This window comes from Schistocerca serialis, chromosome 3, assembly GCF_023864345.2.
Source record: "Schistocerca serialis cubense isolate TAMUIC-IGC-003099 chromosome 3, iqSchSeri2.2, whole genome shotgun sequence".
NCBI lineage: Eukaryota > Metazoa > Arthropoda > Insecta > Orthoptera > Acrididae > Schistocerca > Schistocerca serialis.
The window spans coordinates 757,938,390-757,953,055 of NC_064640.1; the positions used below are offsets into that span (position 1 = coordinate 757,938,390).

The window sequence follows — 14,666 nt, forward strand, 5'->3', positions numbered from 1 at the left end:
CAGTAGTGATTGCAGATAGTAATCAATTAATATTATTTGAGATAAAATTATGAATGAGGAGATTAGAGGAGAGACGCAAGTGAATCTGCCAATAACTGAGTGACTGTGTACTGCACAACTCAAGTGATTTGGAGACGTGAAGATCATAAAAGATAAGCACCTGTCGTAACAATACTTGGATAAAAATATACACGAGAGATGACCCATAGATCGACCAAAAAAGGTGGACATATCAGATTAAGGAAAATCTCAAGACTAGAGCAGAAAAATGGGACACATTATGAGGAATAGAAGTACATCATGAAGGAGAAAAACGAGGCGAATTGTTCATAAAGACTCTACGCAGCTCGCTGGAAGGATACGAAGATGATGGTGAGCGCCTGGACTGCTACACCACTGGCTTATTCGGTTATTTTGTTCACGTTAGCTTAAACCTTCCTATGAGGGAAACGAAATTAAAAATGTCTTTCGTATACTTTATGGAGAAAATAATTACTTTTACAATTATATCTAAACTTAAACCTTATAAGCAAAGTAATTTCTTAGTTAGGAAGCCAGAGAAAAAAAATGACTTCATTGTTAATTTTATACTCCTAAAATTCACAAAACCATGTCGTAAAATTGACGAGAACATCAATTTTACGATCTGAGAGTGCATGCCTAAACCATTGGTGTTACAGCCCAGTAAATGAAGTCGAAAAAAGAGCAATTATGGGAACAAATTCGTGTAGTCACACATGTATGACAGTGGTGGGAAAGAGTGTCATGAACAACATAACGGAAATCTTGAGTGGTGAAGGATGAGTGTGGAAATACGTTTGAAAGTTAGTTTTGTGCCGTTTTCTCGAATAACTCCAAAACCTCCAGAAAAAACGCATTCCAGCACGAAATCAAACTACACAAAATTTCCTGCATGAAAGGTTGTATTCATTATTTATCTAGGACTATTAGTTCGCACGAAGAATGATAGAGAATATGTGAGAATGCAGGCTCTTATAATAGAGATAGAGAATATTACAAATTCTTCCACGAAGTGCATGTACTGTAGCTTAGGTAGTTTCTGTAGGCTTATTTGAGATAGTTTTCTGACTTGATAGATCACAATGGCCACACATCCATTCATCAGATCGTTTCTCAACACCATCGTAGTACGGTGTAAGCAGTTGTCATTTATACTTAGTGTAAGGCAGCAAAGTGTTTTCTGCGTTAGTGCAGCGTTATGAAGAACTCATCTTCCTAAATTTTCTATTCTTTTCATGGCTGACAAGAGCTGCACACATAAACATTTCTTCAGCACGTGACGGGGGCGCCGTTACAGCAACCTGCCGAAGAATGTGATGTTTCTTCTGTAACTAATGTCACCAGAGACACATTTCAGATCAGAGGAGCTAACTCTTCTTTTTCATAGTCATCAATCACTCACTGCTTTGAAGGATCTCTCTCTTTCAAATAGTTTATGAGCGGATCGTCTATCTCTAGGGTATTGACTTGCTGCTGATGCCACATGTGTCATATATTCCTCGTGTCATAACACTGCACTGCATCCTGGATTTCGGTGGTTGTGGTGGTTCCCGACCGGCTGGCCATACCAACATACGCATGCTGTCCGTGAATTCTAAATGCTGTGCCAGCGACTTGCTGCGCAGTTTCAACAGTGGTGGTTGCACTAGCCAGCTCCGTTGAGTATGTAAAGGCCAGTTTACGCTCTACATTGTAAATTTTCTGCTTTGTGTAGGAACTAACTAAAGTTAATTAAAATTTTGTTGTAGGAGCTCTGATGGACTGAATACAGATGCTTTTATGTCCACTCCAGATATCAATACAAAATCCATAAACAAAGCCAAATTTGTCAAGGGCAGGACACTGAATGAAAGCCAATAACGAGAACCAGAACGTCCAGGCACGGCATAATTGACAATACCTCACTCAACGGACTATACTAGACTCGATTGACGATGCCTTGCAGCGCCACTGCCGTGAGCAGCTTAGCCGCTATCAATATCGGCTGTTGGTGGGGATATTGAATCCATTCCCTCTATATACCGCAATTAGGGCCGAATTAGTCGCGGTGTATGCTGGTGCCCGAGGGGATGAGTTGGGTAGCAGAACATCCCACCAAAAAAATTAGAACCATGAAAGCAGAGAATGCCAACTGAGGTTGCCTACCCAAGGACTGCGGGAGCAGGAGAGATGGCAGAGCACTGGGAGCAGAAAAATTGTGTCGATGCTACAGGGGTGAGGCAAGGGTGGGATGAAGGGAGCTGCTCCATGTCCCACGACTCTCACACCAAGATCCTCTCATCAAACCTCTCGCAAGCAGGAGCAATGCTTTAGAGGCTATACTGGAATGCAGGAGGTGTGGGTGATGGCGACAAACATGGCTGTTGGTAACCATGGTGTTCATCCCGGGTCAGGGCCACTGATTGTAGCTTTGGGTGCATCCAGAGCTTGTTGTGGTGGTGGATGAGACCTGACGCCCCCTGAAGCCACAGACGAAGCTTCGGTTCCACGCCAATTGACAGCGTAATGTGCATGGTCAGATGCAGGTCCCCATGCATAGGTGGGTCGGTGAACAACACGGTACGCTGAATGGGATGCAGGTGACCCAACAGGCTGCAATTCCAATGCAGGATTTCGGCTGGACTGACCCTTTGAAAGTGATAGAATGACACATTGCGATGATGCTGTGCAGGACTTCCTCAGTTGACGACGTGTAGAAGGCCTTCCACACCAGTGGTTTGAACGTACAAAAGATCAGATAAGTTCTGGGTGAGGGGTGGGGCGAAAAGCAGGAAGGAGCTGGAGGGTGTGAGGTGGGAACAGGGACAGAATGACGATCAGGCGATCATGATCCTCCGTGGCCAACATCAAGATGCAAGTGGAAAGGGAAATAATTCCTGAAAGTTGTGTCATCCTGGCTGGAAACATACTCTAATGATGACTGGGTCGCATGTTGATGACATGGCTACGTCACGGGCGGTCCTGGTGATGGAATTCTGCATTGGAGACAAGGGAAAGTTGGTACAGCGCATCTGTGTGAACGTGTTTGGTGGTGAGGGAAAGTAAATTTCATGGTGTAACGTGCCTGAAAACAACGCCTAGCGTCGCAGACATTTCGCCATGTTTTCTAGGAGCTTATAACGATCCCCAAACAAAAAAATAAGCGCTTGTCATCAGTAAGCACGAATTTACTGACATTAAAATCCACTTGAAAAATTCTTGACCCCATAAAGATGATATTGTGTAAATAATTAACACAGTGCAGAATACCTGGACATAGTTGGTTTGTATGCTTTTAGAAATGACAGGTGCACTGGAAACTCCAAACAGTATGTGTCTGTACCCGTCTAAACCAGATGGTGTATTTAAGACTAGCGCCGGCCGAAGTGACCGCGCGGTTCTGGCGCTGCAGTCTGGAACCGCGAGACCGCTACGGTCGCAGGTTTGAATCCTACCTCGGGCATGGATGTGTGTGATGTCCTTAGGTTAGTTAGGTTTAACTAGTTCTAAGTTCTAGGGGACTAATGACCTCAGCAGTGGAGTCCCATAGTGCTCAGAGCCATTTTACTCATTTAAGACTAGCAGCTGACATGATCCGCATCGAGTGACACGGGAGGACGATGGTTAAAAGTCCTGCTCAGCCGTCCAGCTTTAGACTTCCGTGATTTCTTTAAATGACTCTAAGCAAATCACGGGATGGCTCCTTTGAAAGGGGCACGGCCGATATCCTTCCCCATCGTTTCGGAATCTTCTGCCTCGTCTCTAATGACCGCACTATCGATGAGATGTTGAAATCCTAACTTCCTTCTTTATTTTAGGAACGAAACCTGTAGATGGACCTCCTTTAGATCTATCTTTGAAAAATAGTGTCCCCTAGACAGGTTAGTTAACAAATCCTCCGGGTGAGGGATAGCATAGAGTTGATAGTTGGACTGGACATTTATAGTGAACTTAAACCGCAACAAATGTGTGAAAAATTATTAGGTTTGTTAAGAACAACAATAGGTATCGCTCATTGAGTTGTTGAAACCGGTAAAATTACACCATCGTCGTGAGGCCGTACGAAATCCGCTTGAACAGCATCTACAGCCACAAATGCTAGCTGACTAGCGCTACAAAAGGTTAGCACCGTTAAAGGCTTCATGACTATATGCACATCCGAGCTTTGGTTTAGAAACCTTCTCGTACGAACTGAACAGGGTGTCAAGGTCATGAAAACTCACGATTTCGGACACAATACGGCGTCGAAGAGGAAGGGTGTTTTTCACGTACCTGGTTAACACTACAAAAACTATCTCAGGAAACCGAGGGGGTAGCAGAATGATTGATGTACATAAGTCTCTAACGAGACGTAGGCGAAATGAACGCCTGTGAAGTCGGCTTGGACTTAGAGGCAGAAGAAGCAGAAGATGAGTAGGAATCATTAGTTGGTTGCTGCTTGCAACTGTAGGGAACTACTTTTAAAACATGAACTTCATTTGTGAAAGCCTGCTGAGTTTCTGAAGCAACCTCGAACGATTTAGCTGTTTAAACTTTTCACTGAGATTAGGATTAATCATAGTCAAAATTTTTGCTGTGATATCCTGTCAGGGGCAAGGCACATGATAACATCTGAATACATGATTCCACATATGATACTTTACAGTTTTGAACTGTGAAATTGCACGTATGTGCGAGACCCTGCAAGCTGGCGACCCATGCTGCGTAAGCCTGTCCATGTTTTTTGGGAAACTGATTAAACTGTAGTCTAACCACAGTAAGATTCGTCTGATGACCTTAGTATTTGGTTAACAGACCACAGAGATAAATGAAAGACTGAACATTAAGGTCAGATATAGGCGTTGTAATTTCTGCACCATTTCATACATATAACTAAGAGACTAGAGTAACTCAATTTGATGCCTGTGAGAAATGCTGTGAGTAAAACTGTACAGCGTCATGACAGAGGTCTCTGAAGACTCGTCAAAGTTGACGAATGGTGGTCTGACCATCTACTGATATTGTTGCTGCTAAGACTAGAGCTGCAGGAGAGAAATATGCTGTTCCTTCTGTTGCTACTAAAGTTCCAGAAACGTGGGGTAAATATCACTGGTAGTGGGTGCAAACGTGTCGCCGAAATCATCTTAGGGTAAGACGTACTCGCTACCCTTTGTCTACTCCCGATACAAACGAGCAATCTGCAAACAAAATCAAATTCCTCCTAAGCGGAGCAATGACTGGAAGCCAATAAAAAGAAGAAGAAAGTCCACATGGTACCTGTGTGTGCGAGTGGTGAATGTGTGCGCAGGAATAACAGCAGTGAAATAGACAGGAATTGTAACTTGCTTGTACTGAACAAAATTGCAAGTAAAGATTACAGTACAGATTACGACACAGCTCTGATGTGAGTTACAGGAAGAGATAACTCTGTCTACTAACTTCGAAATGAGCTCGATGAAAGCCTAACACAGTGAGAGGTAGCAGGAAGCCTAATTTTGTTAGTCTGTGTCCGCCTGGATGTAAATATACGGCCAGGATTGATGGCGTTGCTGCTGGTCGAGATCTGCCGAGAGATGATTGTTCGAAAACACTGGAGGTCGATGCTGGTTGGGAGTAGCACCGACTGAGGGATCGCATAGCAGTTGGCATAATGACCCAGCCTGTACTCCCGACACTGACTGGCTCCTCAACTCCTGCTGAGAGGGAGACCTTGTTGGATTACATTTGTCCAGAGTGCGACGGAGGCTAAACAGGTAGGTTGTTGATCCAGCCGTTGGGCGAACGTGTAGCCTAATTACATATGACTGTCTGTGCTGTTCTCTTCAATAAAGTCTTGAGGGCAGTGCTGACCTGTTTCACCCTGGATGTACAGCATGTCGGGCTAGCAGTAACTGGCTTGTTGGTGCTCCTCGTGTCCAGCGCCTGAATGTGCCTACTGAGCGAACCTTCTGTCTTACTGAAGGAAGTTCGTGACATCTTGCGGAAGCATTCTCGAAGGTAGGGAATTCCTGGTAGCTGATGTACCAATTCCGCCGGAGAGACTAAATTGAGGTGGAGAGCCAACTTGAGAGCTCGACTGAAGACACGTTGAAGACCTCCTATGTGTTGTTCTGCAGCACTTCCCCAGACGACCGCTGCTTACTCGAGGAATTGACGACTGGGTAAAGCTGGAGAAGAAGCCGCTTGGCTCAGTAATGAACGCCTTCAACGTGGAGGTGCCATACGAGTCGCGTGTCAAAAGTGATACTCAAGTGCTTCAGGCTTTTGTATCATGGGACTGGCGTTCCTTGGATCTCGAGGGGTGGGACAGTATTGGGCGTGGGACGCTGAGGGAGGATGGTCGCCTGCGTCACCTGTGGGTACCATGCGAAACGATTCGTGGTGTTCCAAGCAACAAAGTCGTCAAGGCCACATTGAACTTTCTGCAGCAGCGAATTTGGCTTCTGCTGGTGGTGAGGAGTGTGGTGTCATCCGCAAACAACGCCAGTTGAGTGTTCCGTACCTTAAGTATATCACTGGTGAAGAGGATCTACAACACAGGCTGCAGAGCAGAACCTTGTGGGACTACATTATGGACAGGGCAACGAGACGATTCACTGGAGTCGACGTAGACATGGAACATCCGATCTCGCTAGTTATAGGGAAGAAGCTGTAACTGTTATTTGGGAACCCATAACACCAAAAACCTGAAGAGGAGGCCCTCGTAACACACAGAATCGAACACTCGGGAAATACCAAGGAGGATCATCCTGAAGTGTTCGCATCTGTCCATACCTTCCATGTCAGTCTCCATCAAATGCTACAATAGGTGGGTTGTTAAATGGTTGGAGTGGAATCCAGGAAGACGTCGCTCATAACAGATGTGGAACCTCTCAGAGTTAAGGAAAAAGGCTAAATGCGTGATAACTAACAGGAGGTCGAGGAACTGGTGATTAAATCGACCCCTCATGCATTCTTAACGTTGAGCCTCCTCAGGTGGTCCTGAACATCATCCACTATTATAATGGGATGTGGTCTTTTGCATCATGCATTACTAGGTACAGCAAAAGCCTCTCAGGAACTGTAGTGATGTGGGTGGGACCAACAGGGTGCTTCACCATCGCGAAATTAGTAGCAAAGGCTTCATACAGAGCCTCGGTCTTGGCAGGTGCTTCACTGATGACGTCATCTACCAGCAGCTGTGGAATGCGATTTTTCTTGCAGAGAAATCACTGGGTCTCGTTCCACGCAGAACGATCTTCGATTTAAAATGCAGCAGTATAGTCGGTAGATGTTTGGTCCCAATGTGTCTCCACAGCAGCCTATATTTCCCACCAGAGATAGCTTTGTAAGCCTTTCATCTCAGGGTACCTCGTGCTCTGCCAGACAAGGAAGACAGAGTTCTTCTCGGCAGTAGCATGCAGAAGATATTGGAGCAGCGTCTATGAATTTTACCTTGGCTGATCTTCTCCTCCACCAGGTATAGAATTGGTGACAGCCTGAAGAATACTAGATGTGATATGACAAAGTGCCTCATCCAATCCAAGGACTGCAGGATCCGGAGTGTGTTCCAGAGCAGAATCCAGGCAGGCAGAATAATCATCCCAGTTAATGTTGTAGATGCTGATACCCACTGCAAGCAAAGGTCTTGGTCAGCATGTCGTTATGAAGCTGGGACAGTCATTCCTGAACTGTGGTCGTAACATCACAACTGACAACTTCCTCACCTCCGTGATACTGGTGGCTGAGCTGAAACAAAAAGGAATAAGTTTACTTGGCACTCTTCGGAGATAAGTCAAAGAGGTTCCTGCCGCAGCGCAATGTGGAGACGATGCATTGTAGGCAACACATTTCTACAAGTCAGGTAACAATATTCTCAAAGTGTACCAAGGGAAAAAGAAAACAGTCCTTATTTTGTCTAACATGCGTGCTTGTTGTCAGGTGAATGAGAATACTGAGAAGAAACTTCCGGAAACTGTGCAGATTTGTAATGAAAATAATGGTGGAGTCGATATAGTTGACCAATTGGCTAGACACTACCTCGTTTAAGCTGGCACCCGCCGACGGCCTGTGTATGTCTATTACAATATTCTTGACCTTTCCATGATCAAGCCTAACACAATTTTTAAGTTGCTTACCTCTAAGAAGATTTCACGCGGACTTTATCCTCAAAGCAGTAGACGAGCTTGCGGCCCGCTACAAATTGCAGGCATTCGATACGGGCGCTGGCCAATATAGAAATAGAAGGCGTTCAAATTTATGTTTCCTATTTAAAAAAGGGGGGGAACAGAACATCAAACGTATGCCTGAAGTGCAACAAGTACGTGTGAAAAAGTTGCCAAGCAAGAACTCTTGTCGAATGTCTGAACTGTGAACCCATTCCAGCTTAGACAACTCTGTCTACTATTTGTTCCTACATATTTCCAAACATTTCTATTCATAGACTGACTCTGTTTCTTCTTATGTTTCAGTACCTTGGTTACAGTAAACAAAAAAACATGCAGAGCATTTTAGTCACCTGCTGCATATTAGAATCTTTCACAAATACTCAGTGTTTATTTGTCGGTAAAAGTATAATTATTATTAGTACTCACAGAAACAGTATGTTTTGACGTTGTTTAGATCTTTTTATAAAGATAAACTTGCTAACATAGTTTTAGTTACGAACTATTCATTCTATTGCCAAAATTATCCTTTGGTTACACTTCAGAGGCTTCCTGAACGTATCGTCAACATGGCGACACTCAGAACATCATTCTAATACGAATGAAACGGTGTTTCCTACGGTAGGTCAAAAATGACCTACATGGTACTACTAGGGGTACGGCGAAGTCCGGTACTCTAGTGTTAATAAGCCTTTCAGCCACTCCCGCACCTGGGAACCTATTCAGTATGGAAATGAGCGTTTGGCGTCATTGGCCGGGAGGCCCCTTGTGGGGCAGGTCCGGCCGCCTTGGCGCAGGTCATATTACATTCGACGCCACATTGGGTGACCTGCGCGCCGGATGGGGATGAAATGATGATGAAGACAACACAACATCTAGTCCTCGGGCCCGTAGGACGGCAATGCGTCACACTGACCACCCACTCACCTATCAGGGCGGACCTATTCAATATGCTCATACCTTAATTAATAGTCTGCAGTGGCGCAACTTATTAACAGTCTGCGGTGGGGCCCCGTGCGTTCGTTGTTTTTTCTCTGCGTCAAACAGTGTTCCCATAATCACATCAGAAACTTTACGACCTCATGTTTTGTGCAAGATTGTTCTGCAGCACTAAGAGGACTGACTTCACCTGTCAGTACAAACTAACTATTTTGCATCAACGCATCCACACTCCAAAACCTTATCTGCTGTCCAGGGAATATTAAGCATTAATTGCTTGCTCTTGCCATATGTACTGAAGTGGACTGACAAGGCAGCCAGTCCACAGTAACGGGTAGCCGAAAGAAAGGAAGGCACGCGTACACACACACGCCGACGGGCGTCAATTCTGGAACAGGATAACTATTGAATGGTAGCAAGAAAAGTACGTAACTGCTTTATACTTAACTTTATTAGTTGATGACTACAGCATTCTTCTTGAGACATTTATACTATAACTCTCAAAGTAGGTAAGGCTAATGGCGCCTTGCTAGGTCGTAGCCATGGACTTAGCAGAAGGCTATTCTAACTGGCTCTCGGCAAATGAGAGGAAGGCTTCGTCCGTATGGTCGCTAGCAATCTCCTCGTACAACTGGGGCGAGTGCTATATCGTCTCTCGAGACCTGCCTTGTGGTGGCGCTAGGTCTGCGATCACACAGTGGCGACACGCGGGTCCGACTTGTACTAAATGGACCGCGGCCGATTTAAGCTACCACCTAGCAAGTGTGGTGTCTGGCGGTGACACCACATTCCTCCCCCGCAAATCGGCGAACGGTCGTGAGATAAGGCTTCCGCCCGCCGTGGGGAGGACCCCATGTTGACGTATGCGACGAGGTGGGGAGCCTAACAACAGGCGAGGCTGTGCCACCCGCACCCGGCCATTCGGTCCGAGGGGAGCTAGGAAACGCCTGAAAAGCTAGTCCAGGGTGCACGTCAACATGCGGTGTATGCGCCCGTAAAGAAACATGAGGGGCCGAAGTGTCGACCGCCATTGCGTCGGGGTAGCCGACGCGCGATGACGTCATGTGGTCCGGAGCGGTCGGGAGTTCCATGGCGGAGGACAGCTGGTCACGGGAAGCGATCGGCGGCGCGTGACCCTGGGAGGCGCTTGGCGGCTGCAGCGAAGCGTCTAATGCGGGCGGCGCCGGCGGGAGAACAGGCGGCGGCGGCGGTGGCGGCGGCGGCGGCTGCGGCTGCGGCTGCGGCGGCGCGTCGCCATGGGGCAAAATGGAAGGCATCGTCGGTAACACCTGGGGATGAGGCGAGCCAGTAGATGGGTCCCAGGGCGCTGACCGGACGGCACCGTCGCTGAAAGCAGACGGGGAGCGGCAGAACCCGTGCGACGACAGAGGCGCAGCTGATTGAGATGCCGACGCACCTCACCAGAGGCCCCCAAAACCAAATACATCGCGCGGCCGAGGCAGCGAAGAATGCGCCCTGCGAGCCAACGCCGTGAACCGCGATAGTTGCGATAAAATACAACGTCGCCTGGAGCAAAAGCAGGAGTCTGCGGCTGCACAGGAACCTGATGCGGCGGATGCAGCAAAGACATCAAGGTGCGATGAGGACGACCGTGGAGCAACTCAGCCGGCGAGCGACCATCTCGGGGCTGAGAGCGATACGAAGACAAAAAGAGCAACAATGCGTCCTCCCGAGAATGCGACTCTTTCAATTTCAACATCTGTGACTTGAAAGTCCGGACCAATCGTTCAGCGGCACCGTTGGACTGAGGCGAAAACGGCGCGGATGTCAGATGTTGAATACCATTGGCCTGGCAGAATGACTGAAATTCTGCGGACATGAATTGTGGGCCATTGTCGGAAACAATAGTCTGCGGAAGACCTTCAATGCAAAAGATAGCAGACAACGCTTGGATGGTGGCGGAGGATGTCGTGGAAGACATCCGGACAACAAAAGGAAAATTACTGAAGGCATCGACCAGAACCAACCATCGAGCATTCCAGGATGGACCAGCAAAATCAATGTGCAAGCGTTGCCAAGGGGAAGTGGCTTTTGGCCATGCAAAGACTTTCCGCGGCGGTGCGGATTGTTGTTCGGCACACGCCATGCAAGAAGAACACATATTCGTAATCGCAGCATCGATTCCGAACCAAGTACAGTGCTGACGAGCAAGTTGTTTCGTTCGCACTATACCCCAATGTCCTTGGTGAAGAAGCCGTAAAACATAGGACTGTAACGAACGTGGGACCACGACTCTTGACTGATCATGATCAGAACGCAACAACAAAACACCACGTCGAACAAAAAGTCTCTCCTTGTGAGCAAAAAATCGGCGAACCAACGGATCCTCGATCCGAGACTTTGACAAAGGCCATTGCGTAGCAACAAAACGTAAAACAGTAGCAAGGACAGGGTCAGCAGCTGTGGCTGTAGCTACACGACGAAAATCAATCGGAAACGATTCGACCACTTCATCGGTTTCCGAATCAATGAACATGCAAGCAAGTTCGGAAGAATCGAATGCTTTATCCTCAGCAACAGGCAAACGGGACAACGCATCGGCGTTTCCGTGCTTAGCAGTGGACCGATACAAGATATCGTAGCGGTACTGCGAGAGGAAAATAGACCAGCGAATGAATTTCTGCGCTGTACGTGGAGGTACAGGCTTGGTCGGATGAAAAAGCGATGTCAAAGGTTTGTGGTCTGTGATGATGGTGAAGTGACGACCATACAAGAAATCATGGAACTTAGTAACACCAAACACGAGAGCCACAGCTTCTTCTCTATCTGTGAATAATTTCTTTGCGCAGACGAGAGCAATTTGGACGCAAAGGCAATAGGGCGATCATGCGAGCCAACTTTGTGCGCAAGCACAGCACCGATCCCGAAATCCGATGCATCTACCATCAACAAAAGGGGTTTCTGGGGATGGAAAGGCGTAAGGCACGTATTAGAAAGCAACGCCGAATTCAACTGGCGAAAGGCGCGTTCGCATTCCGTCGTCCAGACGAACGGAACACCTGTACGGCGTACGCGATGAAGCGGAGCTGAAAGAGAAGAGGCATTGCGCACATTCACGCACACCTTGTGACGCTAAATCGTTCAATGTTCTTGCGACCTCATCACGCAATGCGTGGGGAACATTGCGCGCTCTGAAAAATTTCGGTTGCGCGTTTACTTTCAGTTCCAAATGTGCTTCATAGTTTTTAGCGCAACCTAAGCCTGGTGCAAAAATGTCTGCAAATTCGCCACATAAGCGAGAAACACTGTCTGAAGGCACAGTCTGATTCACTGAGAGGACCTGATTTACAATAGACATGTTAAACAACTGAAATAAATCTAAGCCAAACAAGTTCACTGCCGTAGAAGAACAAAGAACGTAAAATGACACCAGTTTTGTTTGTCCCTTGTATGTGGCAAGAAGGCTGCACTGTCCTAACACAGGTATTGTCTGTCCTGAATATGTGGTGAGCTTAACATTTGCGGAACGCAACGGAGGTTTGCCCAGTTGTTTGTACGTGTCGTGATTGAGCAATGAAACTGCAGCTCCGGTATCGAGCTGGAATGGTATCACTTTGCCGTCAAAGTCTAAGTCCACAAAAAGTTTATTGTTCTGCTGACGACAAGAGCGACTGTTTTGTGCAATTTGAACAGACACTGGTACAGAATCACTTGCTAATTGACGTGATTTCCGGCGACGTCGACGCACAGTTTTTGTGGGACGAACACAGGCACTGATAGAGAAAGTGTCACTGGACGAAGTGGAATTAACGACATGAATGTCCATGGGCGAAGGTCCACGAGCCTGAGTGTCCTTGGTTCGATTCCGGCGCGAAGCAAAGGGCCTGGAATGGTTGTGATTGTCTGAACGGAGCTTTTTCTGGCAAACACTTTGAACATGTCCTTTCTTATTGCAGAAAAAGCAAATAGCTTGGCGTGACGGGCAATGTTCACGCGAATGTCTAGTAGCACACCGCGGGCATGATTTCACTGCATTTGTGTGCTGGCGCGGCACACCTGGCTTAGCGCGCGGCGGCAGCTGTGCGGACGTATGCGAGGGCAGTTGACCGGGCCGCGCAGCCCGAGAGCGCCCGGCGGGCCGGTTAATGTTACACACAGCTGGCGAAGTTTCAAAAGATTCCTGAGCCCAGTCAAGTGTTTCCTGTCTATCCAATATGTCTATCACTTGTTGAAGGGAGGGATTAACTAGTTTCAAAATTTTCTCCCGTATGCGAACATCAGAAACGTTCTGTGCAATTGCATCACGTACCATTGTATCTGAATAAGAAAGACCACAGTCACATTCAAAGGCACAGTCCCTAGTAAGTCCTTGCAATGTTGCTACCCACTCCCTATTAGTTTGACCGGCCGTACGTTTTGTACGAAAAAACGTATACCGTTTTGCAACCACATTAACTGTTTCTTTGAAATAGACATCTAATGCAGACAAAATTTCCTCGTAGGACAGAGTTGCTACGTCTCGTCGGGGAAACAATTTCACTATCACACGGTAGGTGGACACACCGACACAAGAAAGCAAAATTGGCTGCCGCTCATTACCTTGAATTCTGTAGGCAGCGAGGTGGAAGGCGAACTGTCGGGACCACTCTTGCCAGGTCTCTTGGTTCGGGTCGTAGTGCCTAAAAGGTGGTGCAACGGCAGGTTGTGGCTGCGGTAGCGGTGAAGCGGCGGCGGCCGCATCGGTGTGCAGCGCACGTTGACCCTGGACGAGCTGTCCAAGGGCATCCAATAACGCCTGCGTCTGCTGATTCTGCAAGCGATAAAATTCGGACAGTACATCTGGCGAAGCAATGACACAAATAAATTAGGGCAAAGCAAAACACAAGATCCTTTGTAGACTCGTCGCCAATGAAGTGGACTGACAAGGCAGCCAGTCCACAGTGACGGGTAGCCGAAAGAAAGGAAGGCACGCGTACACACACACGCCGACGGGCGTCAAGTCTGGAACAGGATAACTATTGAATGGTAGCAAGAAAAGTACGTAACTGCTTTATACTTAACTTTATTAGTTGATGACTACAGCATTCTTCTTGAGACATTTATACTATAACTCCCAAAGTAGGTAAGGCTAATGGCGGCTTGCTAGGTCGTAGCCATGGACTTAGCAGAAGGCTATTCTAACTGGCTCTCGGCAAATGAGAGGAAGGCTTCGTCCGTATGGTCGCTAGCAATCTCCTCGTACAACTGGGGCGAGTGCTATATCGTCTCTCGAGACCTGCCTTGTGGTGGCGCTAGGTCTGCGATCACACAGTGGCGACACGCGGGTCCGACTTGTACTAAATGGACCGCGGCCGATTTAAGCTACCACCTAGCAAGTGTGGTGTCTGGCGGTGACACCACATGTACTTGTATGTACTAACAAGCCGAAAAACGTAAAAGTTGCACTGGCTGTAATTATTAGTCTGCAAATTTTTATGTAAATATGAAAACTGTAAATACTGATGTAATGTTGTTCAGTATATCGTCCTCAGACACTAACAGAAATATCAGCACTTACACCCTGCATATGTGGATGTTGAAGGCAACGTCTAGATACCAGTTCTGTTTTCCTTAGGCTAGTCGAGAGAAAACCCTGTAATAGAC

At 47.1% G+C, this 14,666-nt stretch overlaps 1 protein-coding gene across 1 annotated transcript in view; it reads left to right on the top strand.

Annotated features, from left to right (window-relative positions):
- LOC126471202 (agrin-like) overlaps positions 1–14,666 on the top strand; it is a 121,692-nt gene that overhangs the window by 57,254 nt on the left and 49,772 nt on the right. The gene's annotated exons all lie outside the window — the stretch shown is intronic.